This window comes from Drosophila mauritiana, chromosome X (genome assembly GCF_004382145.1).
Source record: "Drosophila mauritiana strain mau12 chromosome X, ASM438214v1, whole genome shotgun sequence".
NCBI classification, from domain to species: domain Eukaryota; kingdom Metazoa; phylum Arthropoda; class Insecta; order Diptera; family Drosophilidae; genus Drosophila; species Drosophila mauritiana.
Window position 1 is genome coordinate 1,545,680 of NC_046672.1, and position 21,612 is coordinate 1,567,291.

At 49.5% G+C, this 21,612-nt stretch overlaps 2 protein-coding genes across 11 annotated transcripts in view; one reads left to right on the plus strand and one right to left on the minus strand.

Annotated features, from left to right (window-relative positions):
• The window catches only part of LOC117147889 (mucin-2), a 102,016-nt gene that overhangs the window by 44,826 nt on the left and 35,578 nt on the right, over positions 1 to 21,612 (minus strand). The gene's annotated exons all lie outside the window — the stretch shown is intronic.
• The window catches only part of LOC117147893 (broad-complex core protein), a 77,698-nt gene continuing 70,123 nt past the window's right edge, over positions 14,038 to 21,612 (plus strand). For all 5 annotated transcript variants that reach the window (XM_033314994.1, XM_033314996.1, XM_033314992.1 and 2 more), the window contains exon 1: positions 14,038 to 14,213. The gene's annotated coding sequence lies outside the window, so the exon portion shown is untranslated. The remainder of the gene's footprint in view (positions 14,214 to 21,612) is intronic.

Below are 21,612 nucleotides of genomic sequence, written 5' to 3' on the forward strand. Positions count from 1 at the left end.
GCAACGCCAGGTAGAATGAGAGTTACAGTAGAGCGGTTCGTAAAAAGAAAGCGATGGAATGTGCCGAAGAAATGTGGCCGATTGCATGCTCGAGAATCTTCTCGTGGCGTAGAAGTACTAATAAGCTCCATTGATGCATTTTTCCGCGATCATAAAGTTCCATTAATTGTATGTATGTCTGTATGCCTCATACAAGGTGCCAGCTTTAAGTAGTTGTTACATTCGCGAATATTCATGCTGTCAGCCAAATGCTCGCGATGGAATTGGTGGAAGAATGCCGGCAGAAGAGAACAAGAAGCTCCATTGATGATCGTTTTGCACGGAGTGCCGGCTCTTCTACGCCGAAATGCAGCTGAAGCCGGCACAAAGCAGAGGCGAAGAAAGTCTCCACCTCTCCACTTGGTTTGGAGCAACACTAGATTTCGGAATGCTCATTCTTTCGGCTGAATATCGCCAGATGGGTTCTGTGCTCCACTACCGATCGCGTAAGCCGAGACACATACCCTCTGGAAAAGCTTTTGCCCTCTACACAGACTGAAAAAAAGCTTGAGCCGCTGGGCAGAGATCCTGGAGGGGGGCATCCTGGAGGCCGCGTCTTCTCTTACGTGCCCAACTATTCGCAAAGAGCGCCGTGCCACAGAGAAGCCCTCCTACTGTCACCCATCCAGGAATGGAAAGGAAACTCAGCAAGTAACAGAAGAGAAATAGTTAAGAAAAGTTTGAGCACGTAAGGTAGCAGCCAAAAAGACGAAAAATTGTTCCCTCTACCGGAGGGAGGAGGGAGAAAGTGGGGAAAATCCGGCGAGAAGACCAAAATAAACAGTAGCACTTAAAGCAGAGCAGAGGCAGCGCTGCCAAGGCACGGCTCGCATCGGAGGAAGAAAAAAAACTGAGGGAAAAGTGAGTAAAAAATGGCAAAGAAAACGAAACGAAAAGAGCCTGGCTTGCATGGGTATTGGTGCTGGTATTGGTATTGGCGCCGCTTTCGCTGCAGCGTCGCCGTCAACTGCGGCGCTGGCGTCATCGTGTAGGTGTGTGTGTGTGTGCGGCTGTATGTGTGAGTGAGTGCGTAAGGCTCTCTCCACGCCTCCATGTCCCCATGTGGCCAAGACTTTCACTCTCGTTCGGCCATCGTCGTTTTTCCTTCAACTAGCGCCGTCGCCGCCGGCAGCGACGTCAGGTTTTTCTTTTCTTCTCCTGTCGTGAAGCAACAGAAAAAGCGACGGGGATGTGGGGGTTGGGTGATTGGGTGGCTGTGGGTGGTGGGCCCACGAAGAAGAAGTGCCACCAAGCAAGCGCTAGAAAAAAGCATGCGAAAGTGCGCCAACTGATAAATTTGCACGGCTAAAGGCGTGCCGAGAAAAATCGGGCAACGGTTTCAAGGCTGCTGCTTCAAGGCCCAGGTAACAGGTAAGTGGTCGGGGTGGCGACCTTGAGCGCCCGGCCTGGACTCGACTGATGGCCAGACGTCAATCTCGGAATGGTGGCACAGCGGAGCCAGCTCTAATTACACTAACAGCTGTGGCGGCAGTGAACCACCTGTAGGCCTGTGTCCGTCGAGCGGAGGGTGGTGTCCCACATGGGCCGAGATTAGGCATGACGAGGAGTGTGGCGTGGGCGGTGGATGGAAGCACACACACACATATACATACATCCTCCCAGCCGCAGCCTCTCTCGGGTTTTATTCCACTGCTGTTGTGTCTCTAGCAGAAGGATTTTCTCGCGTTTAGCTTTCTCTTTTGCTTCTTGCGAAAAGCTGTTTTCAACAGGTTGCAACACGCTTCGTCTGTGTGTGTGGGTGTGCGCGTGTGTGTGCAAGGGGAGTGAGATGTCCTTGTGCGAGCCGTGCTCTGAGGCTACTTCACGGGACTATGCCGTGTGACCTTCAGTGGCGGGCTAAGGCTAAGCGCTGCCATGGCAGCAGTCAAGCCCCAGACTCCGACTCCTCTCTTTTGTGGCTGTAATCCTGGCAACCAGACATGTGATGGTGTGTGTGTGTGTCCAAGTCCGAGATGTGAATGTCCCCGTCGCTGTCACGTTACACCACGCCATGCTACTCAGCTGTCCGCCTGTTGAGCATGTGCCAGGCCCAAGGCGCTCCCAGGATCGAAATAGAACCGCTCAGATAGCGTCGCAACGATAGCGTGTCCTGATTTATGGGCTATGAGCCCAATCGGTCGGTGCGGCCAAAGCAGCGACGACCGTCAGTTGATGTGTTAATCGCCAAGCAGGGCGCAGTCCGAGTTGGTCCGGATCCTGCCGAGAGGGCCCACTGTAAACCTGTTAGCGACCTGGCCAGCGACTGCATTCCCCATACCGGCGAGAAGTGCATGGGCAGTCGGGCAGGATTTGAAAAAGCAACGCATTAGCAGAGACACGTCAAGCGAGCCAGAAACTGGGCCCAAAAGCGAAACCGAAGCCGCAGAGATCTGAAAACTGAAATCTGAAATCGGGGGCAGGACGGGTGCGTAGGGCCAGTATTGAATTGCAGCGACCTACATAGAAATCAGCAGGCACTGAAGCCGCAGTCGGCCGGGGCTGCGTGCTCGAGCTGGGCCATAAGTGCACTTTGGGATCGAGATTCGAGCCGCTTTCCCGCTGCCCCTCGACCGCTGCACATGTGCCTGCAACGTGGCCGGAGGAGCCTTGGGCCTGGACACAAATGTTACGCTCGACGCGGAACTAACAAAACTCGTTCCGCGGCCCATTCGCTCTCCTTGATTTGGCAAACCGGTTGCTTTTGAGATCAGAGGAGTGCGCGGCTAGCATTTGATTAAAGTCCCAGTCACCGAAATTAAGCGAGTGAGAGAGAGAGAAAGAGACGAAACAGCCGAAGGGAAAGCGCTGCAAGAAGCCCCCCGGTGACCACCTTGGGGAATTTGGCAACAGGCAAAGTTTTCTACTCGAAAATCAAATTAAGTTCCCCTGCCCAAGCGGCAAAATTGACTGAGAAATTGCTCTCAAAACAACCATGCACAGCAACCCACACACACGCACACGTCCAATAATACGGCCACTGAGCCAAGGACCCAAGTCCTTGGTCTTTGGTCCTTGTGTGTGCTTTACTTTGCCAGCACCCTTGAGTGTTTATCATGTAAAACACCAAGAAAACATGTCAAACATGCCAAATATGCATGACCTACAAATTATGCGAATGCGACACCCCGCGCAAGCACAAGCACAAGCACACGCACCCAGTCGCAGGTCAGGGGATAACCAGAAATCTGGGATTACTCGACGCAGAGACAACAGTGAGTCGTCGTGGTCCCCGACTCCTGCCCTGTCGCCGACACACCAGTGCCGGGCACAACCCTCACCAAATCACCAATTCACCAAATCAGGGTGAAGTCAAGATGCCCGGCAAGAATCAAGGGACGCTTCCCCTTGTCCACCTCCACCTCCACCTCCACCTCCACCTCCACCTCCACCTCCATATCCACTTCCGCATCCGCCAAGGATGGGCCAAGGACCCAAATACAGACCCAGGCATAGCACAGGCCAAGACATCTTGACCCGACCCGGAGCGTGTGAATCACTTTGCGGTCGAGTGTGCGTGCGTGTGTGCTGAGTGTGCTGAGTATCCTGGATATCCTGAATATCCTGAAAACACCGAATGTCCTGGGGCCATATGCGGGCATTTAAATTAAGCAATAACATCGCACGGGAGGGCGAACAAGTTTATTAAATAAGTCTGAGCCATCTTGGCTGGCCGAATCAAGCCCACGAGCCCCAGACGAACGAAGCCACGTCAAAGGAAGTCATAATTGCAAATTACACACATAATCACGAGAAGTCTAGAAGTCGGAACGTGGAGTGAAATACAACCGCACACAATCGGCCCAAAAGGGTGTAGCGTGGGTGGGTGGCGCACTTAAGCCGCTTTCCCTTCCCCGTTCCTTGCCCCATGAATTTATTAGAAATTCAAGAGTGAAACTCTCGGATTTCTACACACTCCACTCGACTCGACTCGCCTCCACTCGTCCAGGCGCAGCACGTCCTCTATTGACTGACCCACAAATGTGTTTAGCTTGTGGTGCCAGGGGATGTCTGCCCAAGAGATGAGGGGACGAGCTGGAATGGGATGGGATGAGACCGCCTTGAGACACTCGGGCACAGGCGTGCTGCGTCAAACGATTTCACTCTCGAGCAACTTTGCCAGCTCGCTTTTGGGCGGCCAAGTGCCAAGTGCCCCCTCACCCAAGGCACCGTGTGAATTAATTAGCAAGGACTCCTCCAGGTCTTCCGTCCTCCCACAGCACACCACTGTATCTGCCCCCATCCCAAGGAGGCGGAAATTAACCCTAAAATGATTTGAACACTTTTATGCCACTTTTGCGCCCCTGTCCCACTGCCACATGAGTGAACATAAGGTCAGGCCCACACTGCTCATTGCTCGTTCCTCACAGCTCACTCCTCAGCCTCAAGCCCGCCCCGGGTCCAAGTTTTATGCGGTGTCCGGTTGCCGTTTACCGAACAAGAACCGGAAGCCAAGTCAAACGAAGGCGGCTGTCCGCAAATTAGCATGATATGCGTGCGTGCGTGTGTGTGTGTGTGTGCCAGCTATCGGATGGGAATGGGGATGGGGATGGGAAGCGGCCGGGAAAGGAAGGGCTCTGGAGTGGGCAGCGATTAGGGCCATCAAAGGATTAGACGGGTAAGGGTCCCGGGACTGAGATACACACAGTGGAACGAGGAAGGAGGGGTGACTTTGCCGGGGTCAGAGGTTGAAAAGTTCTGACACGCAATTACCCGATCCGAGCCAAGCCGATCCGATCCAATCCAGCGCTCATGTGTGGGACAGGCGTAGCCCCATTCCACCCTATGCCATCCCATCCCGGGGGTTGTTAATGCCGTTTTAAGTGATTTTATGACGAATTTGTGCCCTAAAACTCTAAACGCTAGCTCATTTGCACACACGCACACTGAGCATATCAACAACTTCATCATCATTAGCATTAGCACGCAGCAGTTATGCTCTTGTGTTAGCCCTAACTTTGGGCTATGGTTTCGGGTTCGTCCGCTTTCCCCCTGTAGTGTGCGTCCTTGCGGGTTCGAGGCGAAAGTTTTTAGTGTGAAAATTTCACAGCCATTTTATAGACGTACTCAAGTGGTTTGCCTCTTGGCGGCACTTCTAAAACATGCCCGCCACTCCTTGCTGCTCTATTAGACACACACACACACACAGGCGCACACTGGCACATGTGGGAGAGTGTTGATTTTTGCGGCATTTAAGCCTTTTTGAACTTTGAACTTGTGGCTGGCTGGTGGGATAATGGGTTGGTGGTTTGCCCGCTTACTGGGATTGGTGCGCTCGTTCGCTGGTAGTTTTGTGAATTGTTTTACCAGCTTGCTGCCATTTGTTGCTTGTTTGTTTTACGGGCCTGTGGTTTAGATTTCGGTTCTGCCTTTTGCCAGTCGTGTGGTAGTGTGACGAATCATTTAATGCCGTAATCCCTTGCTCCTAGTCTGCGTTTAGTCGTCGTGAGTATCTCGCCAACTGCTCATTCTAGATGGCCTGGAATGGGTCGGAAATGGGGTTTTGTGGCTGGCGGCTTCGGTGCCTGAGTGCGTCTAAATTGGCGGTTAACCAGAAGCGTGATTGATAATAAACTGCGGATTAGTTCTAAGGCAGCTCTGTTAGTTTCATTTTCCCTCTTGGAGTTGGGTGGGGGAGCGGGTGTGTGCAATGCTACATGGGTTACCTTCAAAGAGATCTAATCGAAGCGGCTTGTATATTATGGAGAAAAACCACAGTGACTGTAGTTCTTCTTCAGTCAGCTAATGACACAACCCCCGACGCTCATAGAAGATTGACGAGCTGAGCTGCGGAGCAAAGCGAGGATGAGCAATGAGTACATTGATCCCGGGTGTCTTTATTCTGGCGGAGATTGCTCCACACGAGTGTGTGAGAGTGAATGAGTGATCTTTCCCTCCAAGCAAGCACGTGTATGTGTGTGTGTGTGCGTCATAAATAAGTTAAGCTAACAATCCCCATCCCCATCCCCATCCCAGTCCCCATCCCTTCCCCGTTCGACTGCGAATCAGAGTCAGTTTCCGTGTCCCAGCTCCTTCACTTGTACAGTCTTTCAAAGCTGCCAAACTAGGGTCTTCTGCTCTTCCACTGAGCCACCGCACCGAGTCGTGGGGAGGGCGGCACCGAGGGCAACGAGGGGAGCATTTTTGGCAATACATTTTTGGCAAATTTACCCAGCCGCAGCAGCGAACGACCAACGATCGTCGACCGTTTCGTCCCTCTCGCTCTCTCCTTCGGACACTGTAGTTTGAAATGTGCACGTACTCACACACACACACACACACACACAACGAAGCAGGAAAATAAATTGAAAAAAAAGTTAAAAAGCTGACAAGGCAGCGGCAGCGAAGCCTCTCCCTGCGAGCTACTTCCTAAATTTGTGTGCGCTGTGCTGTGTTGCCCTCGCTAGGTCGCTGAGCTGCGATCGTTATATATGCACTATATTGAGTTTAAGTTATGTGTGTGTAAGTGTGTGTGTGTGTGTGCGTATGAACGATCGCTCGGCATGCTGGTGTGCGTTGAGAAACCTCAAAAAAGTTGCATTGAAGCCGTTAACCTCGGCAGCGCGTTCGCCGCCCGAGTTTGTTTTTGGAAATTATAAATGCCCTGCTGCGCTCTGCCCCTGCCCCTCCCCCCTCGACACTCCACGAACCCCTCTGTCAAGGGGGAAGACAGATAGAGTCAAGTCATTTGCCAAAAAAAAATTGTTTCCTTGGCTGCGCGGGGCTGCAAACTACAAACACATGTGAGGAGAAGAGTTTGGTGGTGGTGGTGGTGGTGGTGGTGGTAGTGGTTCTTCTGGTGCGATGTTTGTGCGATCGTGAGTGGCACTAAAAATTACACAAAAATTACGCAAAATGAAACGGCAGAGCTGCACTAAATCGAAAATACAAAAAGAGCAGAAGGGGAGGAGTGGAGAGGGGAGAGGGGAGAGCGCAGTTCAGTTCAGCTCAGCACAGTACTGCACACAAACCCAAACTCGTTCGGGAAAGAAGATTTGTGAGTTTGCAATTTTTGGCACACACAAACGGGTTTCCATTCCATTCGATTCGATGCGATTCAATTCGTTTTGTTTCGTTTTGTTTCGCTCCGTTCCGTTCCGTTCCGTTTCTCCTCTTGTGGCTTCGTTTTCGGGATTGCATGCATGCATGCATGCAACTCCGACTCCCTGCACCACTGGCATTGTTGAGCAATTTGCGCACAGCTTTCTATGGCAATGGCTTAATGGCAATGGCAGTGCAAGTAGCTCGGCATGGGGCAGTATCTACGGATGCGGGGCTAACGGGGCGACCGGGTGGAGCCAGGCGATCCAAGATGCCTGCCCTTAAATCATGTAAGATCGATGGGGAGCGAGCGTGCATTCTTCTTCAGGTTTTGCACTTTGTGTCTCGCATTTCGTATTTTGTATTTTGTATTTTGTGGCTGCTGGGAGTCCGTAGAAAGTTTTTGTGCTTTGTGCGCCGATCAAAGGGCAGGGGCATCGTGAGATTGGGATTTGCCGACGATTTCTCTTTTTGGGGCCTCGACGTCTTCTGCTTCTGCTTCTTCCTCGGGAAGACTGGCTGGCATGGAAGAGTGCAGGAGGAATGCCTGCGATCTGTCCACCTAGACGGACATGTATGTATGTTCATGCATCCAGGCACTTGCTGAGCACTCAGCTCCAGTGGCAATTGCAGTGGCAGTTGCATTTCACCTGCCTAACGGAATCAATTAAAATCGTTTATGCTAATTTTTTGTGGCCCCAGCATTTTTCATTAAGAGCTGGGTAAACATGTTCAAAAAACACACAAAAAAAAAAGAAAAAAATAAATACATATTTATATGTATGTTTATATATATGTATGTATGTATATATATTAAATATAAATTGACGCAACCACGAAAAAGAGAGCAGATTGGACTGGGCGTGGGCGTGGGTGTGGGCGTGGCTGACATGGCATGTGAGGAGCTTTGTCCATCGCCCACCCGAGCACCCGACCACTTGCCCCAACTCCAAAATCTCACCTCCCAGAGCCACACCTACTCCCACTAACGCACTGGTCTAGCGTTACATTATATTTTTAACATTTTAAAAATGGCTGCCTTTTTGCACCACACGCACACACACACGCATATGTACTGCCAGTTTTCCGAGTGTTTGTGTGTGTGTGTGCATTCAGACAATTTAAGCACATAAATATATATTGGATTGGAAAATGCACAAAAAGTTGCACAAAAATCAAAATAAATAACTGCGCGTAGGCATAACAATTTATTGTTTATAAAAAATCCACGAAAAAGGGGCGAGCCAAATAAGGCAAATAGACAGCAGCAGCAGAGCGCCGGCCAAATTGCTGCACTTGTGCTGTGCTGTCGGCCAGTCGCGTTAACGTTAATATAATCCAAAAGTATAGATAAACACCCCACACACACACACACACACACACACACACAGGGCCAGTTGAGAGTTTTTCGATGTCGGCTCATTGGAATCCTTTGTGCGGCTCCAATCCAGAGTGCCCTTTCCGCTAATGCCCAAAATCAAATGCGCACACACGTAGGCTACGGGTGTTGTGGCCGCCCAGTGGGCGTGCCCCCTCCCCCTCCGGCGGGCGATGGTGTGGGTGGGCTGGACTGTGCTTCGCTTGGCCTGGCTGATCTGGGGAAATGCGAGTGGGAGTGGCACTTAGCCGAAATACGCACTTGGCACCCACACTTTTTCCAGCTCTTTTCCGCCTGCATGTCATTTTCATAATATGCGCGCATGTATTGATGCATGTACCAAGCGGCGTATGTGTAATTTGTCCAGCAACCGCCCATCCGCCCACTCCGCGCCCACTGCCGCCCACTCGCCGTGCTGAGCGCAGAAAACAAGCAAAACAAAAAGTGAAAACAACGCAAAACAAGGCGAAAAAAAAATGATGTCAGTGGAGAAAACGAGCAAAACAAACGAAATAAAACGAAACGAAACGAAAGGCAAAAAGAGGAAAAATGAACCAAATAAATTGCACGTGCGTGTGTGCGTGCGATTAACAAAAATGCATTGGCCTTATGGCGGACGGTATATCCGCTGGATGCACCCACTTCCACTCCCACTTCCGCTACCGCCCCCTCTGACCACCCCTCCCCTCCCTCCCACTTGTCAGCTGCATTTGCATTTTATTTTCGTGCGTGCAGCGCTGTCGGTGTTTGTGTGTGTGTGTGTGTGTAGGGCCATGTACTGAGTTTTGGTAATTTTTTTTATATTATTGAGCCTTTTTTATTTTTTTGTGATGTGTATTTATTTTTTGACTTTTTTCGTTTTGTTTCCTTGCGAGTCCTTTTTATGCGTACATTATGTATTACCACACACTCACACACATGAGCGGGGAGAGTGAAACATGTCGTTGATGTTAATGTGATATTTGGGCGCTGTTGCATTACCGTTATTTCGGTACATAGACAACCGCCCATCCCACCCCCACACCCATAGACCGAAATTCCCCCCCAATTCCAGGGACCAAAGCCTATGTGTATTTTTCGCGGCTGCCCCTCCTATTTTCATCATTTTTTCGATGGTTCGGGGGTAAAAAAATGTTTTTCACGCAATTTTCCAGTCGCTAACGGCAATTTGGACATCAGCACGAAAATATTGGATAGCGTGGAGTGGATGGATGCATAAATGCCTGATCTGCAATTTATTTCCGAGTACGTGCGCAACTCGTCTCTTTCCATCAGGAGCTTAACCAAAGATCCAGGACATCATGGAGAATATGCAAGGACTCAGCCAAGTCCTAGCTCCCGATCGCCTAGGAATCTGATTTGCTGCTAATTGCAATCCATACGTATTATAAATATGCCAATCACCTCGCGTGGGAAATATGCCATATTGTATTACAAATCATATACTATACCCTGTTTGCCACTGCAATCATGCATTCACATCCATGTGGCTCAACAGGTGGCTAGCTCAGTGGCTCGCTGCCCCAACGCCCCCCCCCCCCCCCTCAGACTTCTAGCCGCACTAGCTAAACTAACATAGATGGCTAACTACAGCCTCCTACAGTGCCTACAAATGTGTGCAGTTGCATGCAGAACACACACACACACACATACGAGCTCGCTAGGCCTATTAAGTAAACATATTACGTGGCCCACTCCACTCCACGCACACTCACACCCACGCTCGCACCCACACACTCAATCACACGGTGGCCCAGCACCCCAGTTATCCTGCTCACACTCACGCGCCAAAAGCGGCGCCCGAAAGCAGGCAGCAAAAAATGCACAAACTGCAGCGCGCGTGCATGTGTTAGTGGCCGCGTTTGCATATGCATGTGCATCTGTGATGTGTGCATGTGTATGTATACGTGTAGTAGCAAACGCCTAACCGTGCGGCTGTGAGAGTGCGCGCGTGTGTCGGCGGATTTTAGCGCATTTTTATATAATTTCCACTTTGTTGCCTCGTGTGCACACTCATTTATTTTGGTTGTTTTGTCCTCTTTTTTTCTCCTTTTTCCTCTTTTTTATTTTGTGTTTTTATTTTGCGCTGCCATACGCCACGACCTTGCCGCACCTCACCCGCCTACTGCCAGCATTAACTGCGCTGCACTTTTCCGCTGCAGCAGCAGCAGTTGCAGCGGCAGCGCTGCACTTGCAGTGGCATTTTTATAATATTTGGCCTTTTATTTTTTTAGTTTTTTTAGCATTATTTGTACGTTGTTTTTTTGCCATCCCAGCGCCGCACAAAAAACGCCCATAACTGGAATCGGCTCGCCGGACTGGCCGGACTGCATGCTGCATGTGCTGCATGTGTTGCATGCGTGTGCGTGCATCCTTTTTTCGGTTTTCGGGGGTTGTTTTGTTCACGAGGACACGCACACACGCACACACGCACAACGCACTGGCAATTTAAAAAATAGGGGAATGCAACGCTCTGCGCTGCGCTCGTGTCCTCGTCGTTCGGTTCGATTTGCGTTGACTTATTTTTTAATTTTATTGGCGCCACGGCCGCCGTCGACGTCGCTGCCGGCGCCGCTGCCGCTGCCAGTGGCCAGTGTCCAGTGGGTGGGACGGCGGGTGGCGCAAGTGCATCGCACTGCAGCTGCGGCGGCAGTTGCATTCAATGTCAGTGCATCGGGCATCCGCCGGCCGGCTCTCGATGCGAACAGGCCTACAAGCTGCAAAATGGGAGTTGCGAGATGGAAAATGGAAAATGGGAAACGGGAGTCGGGAGCTCGGGTTTTGGCTTTGGTTTTGTTTTGTGTTGCCTACTTTTTGTGCGCGTGCATTTATTTTCGACGCTCTAGTCTTTTTTGCTCTGCTCTGCTTTGGTTTCTTTTTTTTCTGGTTACACTTTCTCGCGCTTTTCCTTTTTCCTTTTTTTTTTGATTTTTTTTTTTTTGTTTTGTTTTGTTGCTTTTTTGGCCAGTGTCCGGCATGCGTGCGGCCGAAAGTGCGTGTGCCAGAGCGAGTTGGCTGCAGTGCTGCGCTGGTGCTTTGGATGCTGCTGCATTTGCATCCTGCCAGTCGTGTCCTTTACCCGCCTCAAGCACCGCCCCGCCCTCTCCACCCGACCACCACCCCATCGGCCACCAAGCGGTGATTCCTTTTTTTTTGCACTTTTTGGCACTTTTCCATTATGTGCTTCGTTTTGCGTGACTGCGACTTTTTGATAGGCCTACACATGCGTCGCTTATTTTGGGGGGATTTGAAAGGTTTGCCTATATACGTGCAACGTTGCAGCTGCAAGTGGCAGGCAGAAGGGTGATACATGGAGTGGCGTGCCGACTGTCCAACGGGGCTGCCTGGCTGGGCCACCAGTGCGTATACGTAATGCGATGTACATTTTTATTTGGTTTTGTTCTCTTTTTTCTTTTTTGGAGTCTAGGCATAGCTGCACCCGTGTGTGTGATTGTTTTGCGGGCGTGTGTATGTGGTGTCCTTAACTAAATAAATATAATGAGTTGGACAGTGGGACGAAAGCAATTGGCGAAGTGTATCCCAGCAGTGGTTGGTGGTAGGTGAAGTGCTTTGAAATAGAGCCTGCTGATTTAGAGACAATCTAAAATAGATATTCACGAGCCCACTCCTTACAACTATAACACTCTGCCACTATAGACAATTGACTTATCGATGGATAGTTCGGGAATACTAGGCACATTTATACGAATGCGAAATCCGGGATAATTACCGCCTTTGTTCCACTGTACAATTGCATCCCGCTGGGGGAAAAAAGGATTGGGGTTGGCTGGATGTTAGCCAAAAGAAAATAAAAACGAAAATCATCGAACTTTTTTCCATTTGAAATTGCATTTTTGTTAGTTTTTCCTTTTTTGCCTATATATTTTATATAAATATCTATGTGGAGTCGCTGCTGCATTCCCTGCACGCATATTTGGCATGTGTGTGTGTATGTGTGTATATCTGTGTTGCTGGAACTGCAACTGCAATTGCAACTGCAACTGGTGTTTGTGCATTATTTCTATATAAGCGAATATAATATAAAAAGACTGTGCATTCGCGGATTTCTTTTATTTTTTTTTTCGCTTTTTTTCCCTTTTTTGCCAAGTTACGCAGCAGCGACGCCGGCGTCAGCGGCGACAGAGCCTCATAGGCCGAAAAAGGACGAAAGCGTCGCTCATTTGCCACGCATCTGTGTCCGTGTGTCCGTATGCCTGTGTGTGCGTGGGGCGCAGGGGGGAAGGGGAGAAGGGCTGGGACGGGCAGGGCGCACACATATTTTTGTAGGGTTTCGATTGCATTTTTTCATTTTTTAGCTCCTTTTTTCCGATTGCATGTACATGTGCCTGTGCCTGTGCATGTGTGTGTGCCGTGTATTTGGATTACGCTTTGTAGCTCGTCCCGCGCCCTTTCCCTTCGACTCCAACACCCTCCCCAACCCACCTCCTTTCACCCTTACCCCCTTCAATCGTATCATCGCACATGCAGTGCCCAGTTTTTGGTTTTATTTTTTTCAGTTTTTTATGTCCGTGTGTGTGTGTTTTTTTGTGAGCGATTTTTGCATTTTTGCACTTTGTTTTGGGCAGATTTTTATTTTTCGGCGACCAGTCCCGGCCTGTCCGACAGAGACGGCACTAGCGGGCGAGAGTGAGACGGGGCGATGGAGCAGGAGCAGCAGCAGGAGCTTGACCAGGTCCGGCTGAGCCTGAAGTAGGGGTAGTCAGAAGTCGGCTCCGCTCAGGTCAGCCGTATGTGCGTGTGTGTGTGTGTGGCCTGGAGAAATGGTGGCCACCGCTGCTGCTGCTGCTGCTTCTGCTGCTGATGACGACGATGATGATGACGATGATGGCGATGGCGATGGTGATGATGATGATGATGTTGGCTCATTACGAGCTGCCTGCATATTATGTGCAGGCCAGCAGTGCATCGGCTCAGAAGCGACTTTGCCGTTGCCGTTGGAGCATTGACAACTGCAGGCCGCCACACACACACGCACACGCACACACACTATATGTGTATAATATATATGTAATGCAGCAACATTGAGGACATCAGCGCCAAATTCTGAAGCCTCAGCCTCAGTCTCAGCCTCAGCCTGCGACGACTGCGACAGCGACGCTGATCTCAAAAACACATTTTCTGGGCAACATTATTTTTCGTATAGTTCGGAACCATTTAGATGAACATCAGTTAGCTATCGGATTGGACGTGCGACGTTCCAAAGAGCCAACCAGAACCATAACCATAACCAGAATCAGAATCACAACCAGAGCCAGCCCAAGCAAATCAAATCAAAACCAAGTCAGCCAAGCCAAGCTGACTGAACAGCCAGCCCCAGTTCGCCTTAGTTTCGCCCTGTTCATTGACAGTACAGCCAAAGTTCAAAAGTTCAGTGCAAGTGAAGACGACAGGACATAGGCACCAACAGGACACCTTCAACAGTGCCAGTGCAATGCCAGAAACAGTCCGCCGCAGCCTGAAAAGGAGCGAGCAACGTGGATCCATCATCATGTCCTCCACCAAACCGCCTTTTTTGTTCGAGTGCTGAGAAACTGTTTTTTTCAAGTGAATAATAAAGAAAAGCTTCTGCCAAGTGACAACTAATCAGCAATTAAACTGAACTAAGATCGCAACCATACCAAGCCAATCCAATCCGAATAATCCGACCCAATACAGAACAAACTGAGAACCAAGTGCGTGAGTGCCAGTTGAATCCATCGCATCTGCATGCCACGCTTGCAGCCACAGGACACGCAAGGTAAGTAGGCTCCCAGCTTGCGCTTTCCTCATCTACACACCACCAACTTGCTTCTGTCAGGCGTCAGAAATTACAAAGTTATAACAACAATAAGCAGGGAAAGCAAAACATTCACTTTATCATTTTTAACACTCGGCCACGTCGGCCAATGCGAAAAAAAGGAGCCTGCTTCCGTTTTTTCTCCTGCTCTTATACCGGCACGGATGCAAAGGATGTTGCCATGAAAAAAAAGCATGCAGCCACTAAAACGGCGCTTAGCACACACTGCCACCTTCCCCTCCGCCCGTGCTCAATGCAATCCTTATGCACCCACGCCCACAGCCACACTCACACCCACTTCCACATCCTAGTGTACTTCATCCTGCCACGAGGCGCAGACACAGCCAGGACCAGGACACGCACACATGCAGTCAGCGAGGGGTGCCACAAAAAAGCGCAAACAAGGACAGAGTCAACAAAGTTTGCCTGCCGGGCTGTGCGGCGAGGGTCCTGAAAAGGGCGGCAGTGTCCAGGAGTCAATTGCACAACAATAGCTTGGGTCCTCATCCCTGCTTCCTGCTCCCTGCTCCCTACTCACTACTCCCTACTCCCCACTTCTAATTGCACATCCCATGTGTGGTTGGACGTGGCAGTTTGGCGGCTGAAGCAGGGCAACCACTAATGTCAGCTATTTAATTTCAATTTGCGCGATGCGCTCTAAATCGCTCCTTATTAATTAGCCGCGAATGTAATGAAATTCAAGCGAGAAACAACGGAGCAAGGCCATATCCCCTACCAAGTACACACTTTGCCTAGCTTTGAATTTAAGATCACAGTTAGCAATCATTATGGACCCCGGAATTTGATCTCAGCTAACCTCGCTATGAATCACTTCTATCCCTGAGTTAATGCATTAAATAGTGTGATTAATATCGAGTTTACATATATGTGCTTAACAATTACCTCATTTGACGTTGAAAAAGAAAAATGACATGATCAAATACCCGACAAAGAAATAATATAAGAAATATTAATATTTTGCTTAAGTAATATATATATTGGGGTAACTATTTATATGTTTGCTTCTCGTTTACTTCTTATTCATCAAGATTTATCATTTTCCTGGTACATTGAAATAAGTTAAGTAATTACCAATACATTATACATATGTGCATGTACGATCATCGGTGACTAGACTAAGGATATGTAACTAACTCTACGGCTGTCGAGTGCAACATTTGGTGGACTTTCATGGGCCCTCATCCATGAACAATATATATGTATATATACCGAGTTCAAAGTCGCGCACTGTGTGTTGTGTGAAATTTCACTTCCTACTTCTACTGTTTGCCACCAATCCCCTTCCTCAACGCCCGATTCCAACAAAGATTCCAACCGATCTCCATCTCCATTGCGATCGGGCGAATTCCAGTGAAAAATTCACGCAGTCTCTCGAATGGGGACTGCAATTTTTTGTTTTTAGGCAAAGAGCAACCAGTTCAATGACCCAACCAAAGCAAAAACCAAAACCAAACAACAAAACACATCTCGCTCTCTGGCACACACACACATGGGCACAAAAGGCTGAATCCAAACAAAAGCCCAAAAAACCGAAAGCAAAACCAAAACAAACAACAACAAAAGCTGCACTAAAAGCCTCCAGATTCTTAATGTGTATGTGGCAGTCTTTGTGTGCGTGTGTGCGATCGGGTGTAGAAATGCGTTGCAGTTGCCAAAAAATGAGCAAACGACCGAAGGAGAACAAGCTCACATGCAACGATGACGACGTTTGAGTAAGAAATCCAAAAACCCGAAACGAATTCACACACACGCACGCACACACACACACAGACACACACGGGCAGTTGCGAAAAATATCAAATAGCAAATTACACATGCGAGCGTAGAAAGCAACTTGAAAAATGCCAGCAGCCCGGAAAAGGGCACAAGATCGGGTCGCAAAGTGCTTCCAATCCGAGCTCAGTAGATGGACGAGTGCAGGCCCCAGGATCGGCTAATCTGTAGTGCTCCTTCGTTCAACCAGTTCCACTTTGCGACGAGCAGAGCAGTTCAGCTGCTGCCCAGGGAACAGATGGCGCCGAGATTGGAGGACTGTCATTAAAGCAATTATCAAGTATACGCCACATGGGCCAGTCCTCCTTGGCCGACGCCATTAGAAGCCAGCTACCGAAGAAGGGTTGCGTCAATCAGTCCCTATTCCCGATTCCCGATTCCCCATTCCCTATTCCCGATCCCCAATCTGCTCTGTCATAACTGCTCAAACGGACAAGTATTCTTCGATGCAAATGCAAAATAATGCAACGAACCTTGTATCCGGTTAGACTAGAATTTCGGGTATTAAATGACACAGCATACGGGCAGGGGAAGGCCAAACTAAACTGGCGAAACTGTTTCCATACGGCGAATGAAACGCAGTATAAAACATATAGTATGTGGCTCGATATGGTCATGTATATGCCTATATGCCTATATGGTGTGTACACATGTTCGTATATAGCAAACGCCTACGAAAAAATGCGCAACTGCATAGGCCAGGGAGCGGAGACCGTGCGGGCGGGGCCAGGCGGGGGAAGACTCGGCAAGAGCGGCACTTGTACGCCTTCATACCCACACCCTTGCAGTGGCCATCGCATGAGTGTGTGTGAGTGCATAGGTGTGTGTGTGTGCGACTGACTATTCAGTTTGTGCGCTACAAAAGTCAAAAACAACAACGGCGAATTCTGTGTGTTTTTTTGGCAGTCATTGACCCCCGACCAACGACTCGAGCGAACGATCATGGCCAAGGCAGAGCGGCAGAGGATCAGCAGAGGGCCGGCAGAGGAGCGGCAGGGGCGATGTAGAAAGATAGCAAACAAGTTAAACAGAGAGTATGAGTATGAGTATGAGTATGAGTGTGTGTGTGTGTGTGTACGTGGGTATGCACATGCACATATAAATTCGCATGCCGTGCTGGTGATCTCACTAAGCAGCGACGACGGCAGCGACGATTGCTGTTCTGCGCTCTCCGTTCTGCACAGTCCCCATTCTACATTCTGCACTCTCATTTCTCAATTCTCCATTTTCCATTCTCCACTCCACGCTCTCCGCTCCACACTTTCTTCGCGCGAAGCTTTCCGGCGGTACAGGGCGCTTAGATGCGTCGGAGCATTGACTTGGCCAAAAGCAATGATTCACGACCCCCAAATCGAACTGGTGATCATCACACGATCATGATGGTGTCGAGGCTGCGGGCGTTGACTCCGGCTCTCTGCCAATGACTCTCCGCCTATGACTCGCCGGCAATATTAGAAGTTCGCAACGCTCCGATTCGCTTCCCTTCTCCTCCCCTCTCGCACCGAGCAGGCCCATCCAATCCAATCCAATTCAGGCTGATAAGAGCAGTTCAGTGATCGCTGAACGCTAATTTTAGTATCTCGTGCACACGAGCAATGCGGTCCCTTTATCTCACTCTCTCTTAAATGAGGGAGAGAGATAGATAGAGAGAGAGAGGGAAAGTGAGTGAGAGAGAGAGATGGAGCCTGGCCAAATCATCGGCTATGGAAGCGCCTCTACTTTCTCCATCTTCCCGTCCTGCCACCGGGAATGACAATCGGGAGGAGCACTCCTCCGCAGCGAAGCTATCAATCATTTGGCCCGACTCCCGCCGCTGCCAAGTGACTGGGGAAAATTTTAATGAAAAGCATGCCCTGCCCCGTCAACGGCAAGGAACAACGTCAAATCCAAATAATATTAAAAAAAGGAACTAGAAGATATTGCCGAACAGCCCCCCTCCTTCCAATCAGCCCCCGTCCACTTCCTGTTTATTCCATTCCACCACTTATCAAAGCCAGCGTCGTTATAGAAATTTTAAAACATGTTTGAACTACACACACGCACAGTAAAGCACAGTACAGCACAGCACGGCAGACATCCTTCTTGCTTTCTTATTTGTGTAACTCTATTCATCATTTCGTCCTTTCGAGGATATCGGCGAAGGGGAGGGGGGAGGGGGCGGAGCTAACCAGAAGCGGCAAAAAAGAAATTTCCAGAAGTGAAAAGTGCTTACAAAGATTTCTGCTACATCTGCACTGTCTCCTGCCCGCCATCCTTTTGATACTAGCACACACACACACACACTCACACACACACACCTAAGACACTCACCCACAGAGACAGGCGGGAAGGAAAGGAAAGGAAAGGAGCGACGAGGAAAAGTGGGAAAACTGCCTCGTATGTAAGTACGAAATTCTAAAAAAGGCGAACAAAAAATAAAAATATTAATCCTTAGCTTAAACATTTGCCAACGTCGACTCCGCCATCTTCTTGTCGCTTGTCGCTGTCTTCGTATGGGCTTCCCCTTCTCCTTCGCCTTCGCCTGCGTCTTCGACTTCGTCCTTGTTCACCGACCACCCACCGCCTTTCTTCGTGCGGCGCACACATCGCGGCACCAGCCTCTAATACAGCAATCCTCTATTTACTACTATTTCACATTTTCCCGCCACTCCCCCTTATTATTGATTGTGTTATTATTATGCCAAGGCAGCAAAGTCGACTGCGATCGACGATGCCTTTGTGATTTAAGCTCGTGGAGCGGGACAAATGGGGTCCAAGGGGTAGGGGTAGGAGCCGGGGCGGGGGCCGAATGAAAAATGTAATGTACCAAAAAAAAAAAAAACAAAAAATCGAAATCGGAAAAGTAGGGCCAACAACTACAGCGCAGACTATTTACCCGCAGCAGCTGCAATGGGCGTAGAATCTTTGGATTAGAGGGATAATACTACATATGTATGTATAATTGCCGAAATCAGTTGCGAATCAAAAGCAACGGCTTATTAGGAGGAAGAACATACATAGTTTAACCGGGCCAGAGAAATTATTAATACCCAAGTACATAAAACACTTTTAAATCGGAACCAATAAAATTATTGAGAATATTATTTTGCGTTCTCGTGGGAAACTGGGCTAAACCCCCTGCCACGCCTCTGTCCATGGCAGCTTCTAATCCACCCAAGGAGCGTCCCAGCAGATGAGGGGCAGAGGCGTCGGCAGCGACTGAGGCAGAATCTCGACTGCGTACTTGCCGCCGCTGCCTCCGTATCGTTTTTATTCAAATTCATAATCGCAAAATTTTTATATTCTACTTATGCTCAAAAGACGCGCATGTATTGCTCCTTGCCTCTCTCTCTCTCTGTCTGTGTGTGTGTGTGTGTCGCGGAGTGGGCGGAAAGTGGGCGGGGGACTAGTGCTTGGCTTTGTGCCGGGCCTACAATACAGTGACTGCCACCCACCTTCCGCCGCCCACAGCCCCTTGTCTCGAACCTCCCCCACTGTAATCGGAAACTTTCCTCTTTCTTTACATTTTTCATCTTTTTACTTTTCCCATTTTTTCCTCGTGCTTTCATTTTGGTTGTGCCAAAAATACAACAACAAAAGCGGGTAGTGCGACGAGGGGAGGGGGTGGGGGGGGGCTACGAGGTTGAGAACGGAATGAATGAATAATAAAAACGAAGCACTCGATGGCGTAGAATTTGAATAGAAGCTTAGTTTTTCGCTTATACAACAAAAACTTTCTTTTTTCGGGGTTGTTTCCAATTTTTTTCTACTTTGCGCGTACAGCGGCGGGAGCGGGATGGCAGCGGAAGGGGGGGAGGGGTGAGGGGAGGCGGTTTGAGGAGTGAGCGGTTTCTGCTGGTGGTGGGCGGTTTGGGGTGGCGCGGCTTCAAGGGGAAGACATCGACATCGACATCGAAGCTGTGTGCACAGCCTTTCGAGAAGAGGGAAAGAAAAGCGTTTTGTAAAAGGGAAACGCTCACTCTCGCGCACACACACACACACACAGACACACACATAGAAAACGTAGACGCAAGGCGGCAGAAGAAAAACTGAAAAGTTTATAATTACTTATTTTTTGATGAATTGGGTAAATATTAAAAAGGGAGCGCACAAAAGAAAACCGAACCGAACCGAATTCCACTGAACTGAAACTTGGGGCGGCAGGCAGCAGCCAAAAAGGTAATAGAGAGTGCTTAAAAAGAAATACGACTACATTAAAAATTATCGATCGATTTGCCGCTTTTTTTTCGCCCTCCCCTCCCCCCTCCCCTTTCACAATCCCATTCGAGAATCTAAATTCAATGGGCGACGCAGGAGGAGGAAGCGGGCTTAGAACGCGTTCGCAACCCCATCAGCCTCTAATTTGCAGTCTCTAGTCTCTAGCGGATGGCGGATTAGGGGCTGCAGTGCCCCCGGGAAATGCAGCCGGCTGCCGACTGAGCACTTTATTGCCTAATTGCTTTAACGGCCGGCCGCCAATCGGGATGTGGGCGTGGCCGGGGACGAGAAACGCGCCGCGCCTCCAACTTCATTTGCGCAATTAATTTATTATAAATAATTCAATCGGCTGTGCGGAGTATCTTCCTCCTTGGGCCACCACACCTCTGGAACTCGAACCCGGACCAGACATCCTTATTAACTTTTATTGAATTGAAATTTCTTGATTTGCCAAAGACACCAACACTCCGACCCCCCCTGCAATCATCCACCCCTGCGTTTTTTGTACTGCTACTCCCAAATAGGCTCCCAACTAGACGCCCAACTAGCCATGTCTGCATCGTAACTAAAACGGTTTAGAAGCAGCCACTAGTGCCGTGGCCAGGCATTACGACTTAATCCGCGCCTCGCCGGCAATCCCATCAAAGAAACGCCCCTCAAGTGGCCCATCTCAACTGCTCAACTGCTCAACTGCACAACGCTGCAAAGTTTACCAACTATGAGGCTGGTGGGCAAATGCCAGCGCTCACATTATCAAAGGCGGTCGGATCTGGTCTGGTATGGTCTGGCTTGGCTTGCGTTGGTTTGGTTTGGGCTGGCTTCAATCCAATCCTCACAAGCGTCGCCCCCAACGACCGGAGTAGGCAAGCCCCACTCACCCGCGCTACCCTAAACTCAAGACTCGCCTTTCTTAGCGCCGGAAAATTTGCGGAATTTATAAAATTTTCATAGTTACAACTTTCTTTATGCAGAGTGCGCAGGGTGGAGGGGGGTGGGGGGACCGCGGGAGGAGCATCAAGTTAATGTGCAGTCAAGCCGAGCAGAGCTCCCCCCCCACGCATCACAAGCAACGAGCTGCTTCTTCTATTTTGCAGTTTAGTTTCAAATACATGGCCTGCCTCCTTCCTCCTCCTTCCCCTTTTTTTTTTGCAATACTTTGTGCCTGCTCTTTTCTATGCAGTAAACTTTTCATTATTATTATTATTTTTGGTTGCCGTCGCTCTCTCTCTCCGTCTTTCTCTATTTTTGCTTGTGTATTTTTCGGGACGCCCTACAGGGGGCGCCTCTCATTACGTTTTCGCCGAGTTGGCTAGAGAGGGAGAGGGGAGAGCAGCGCAAGAAGCCCCCATCGACCCCCTTTCAGAACCCT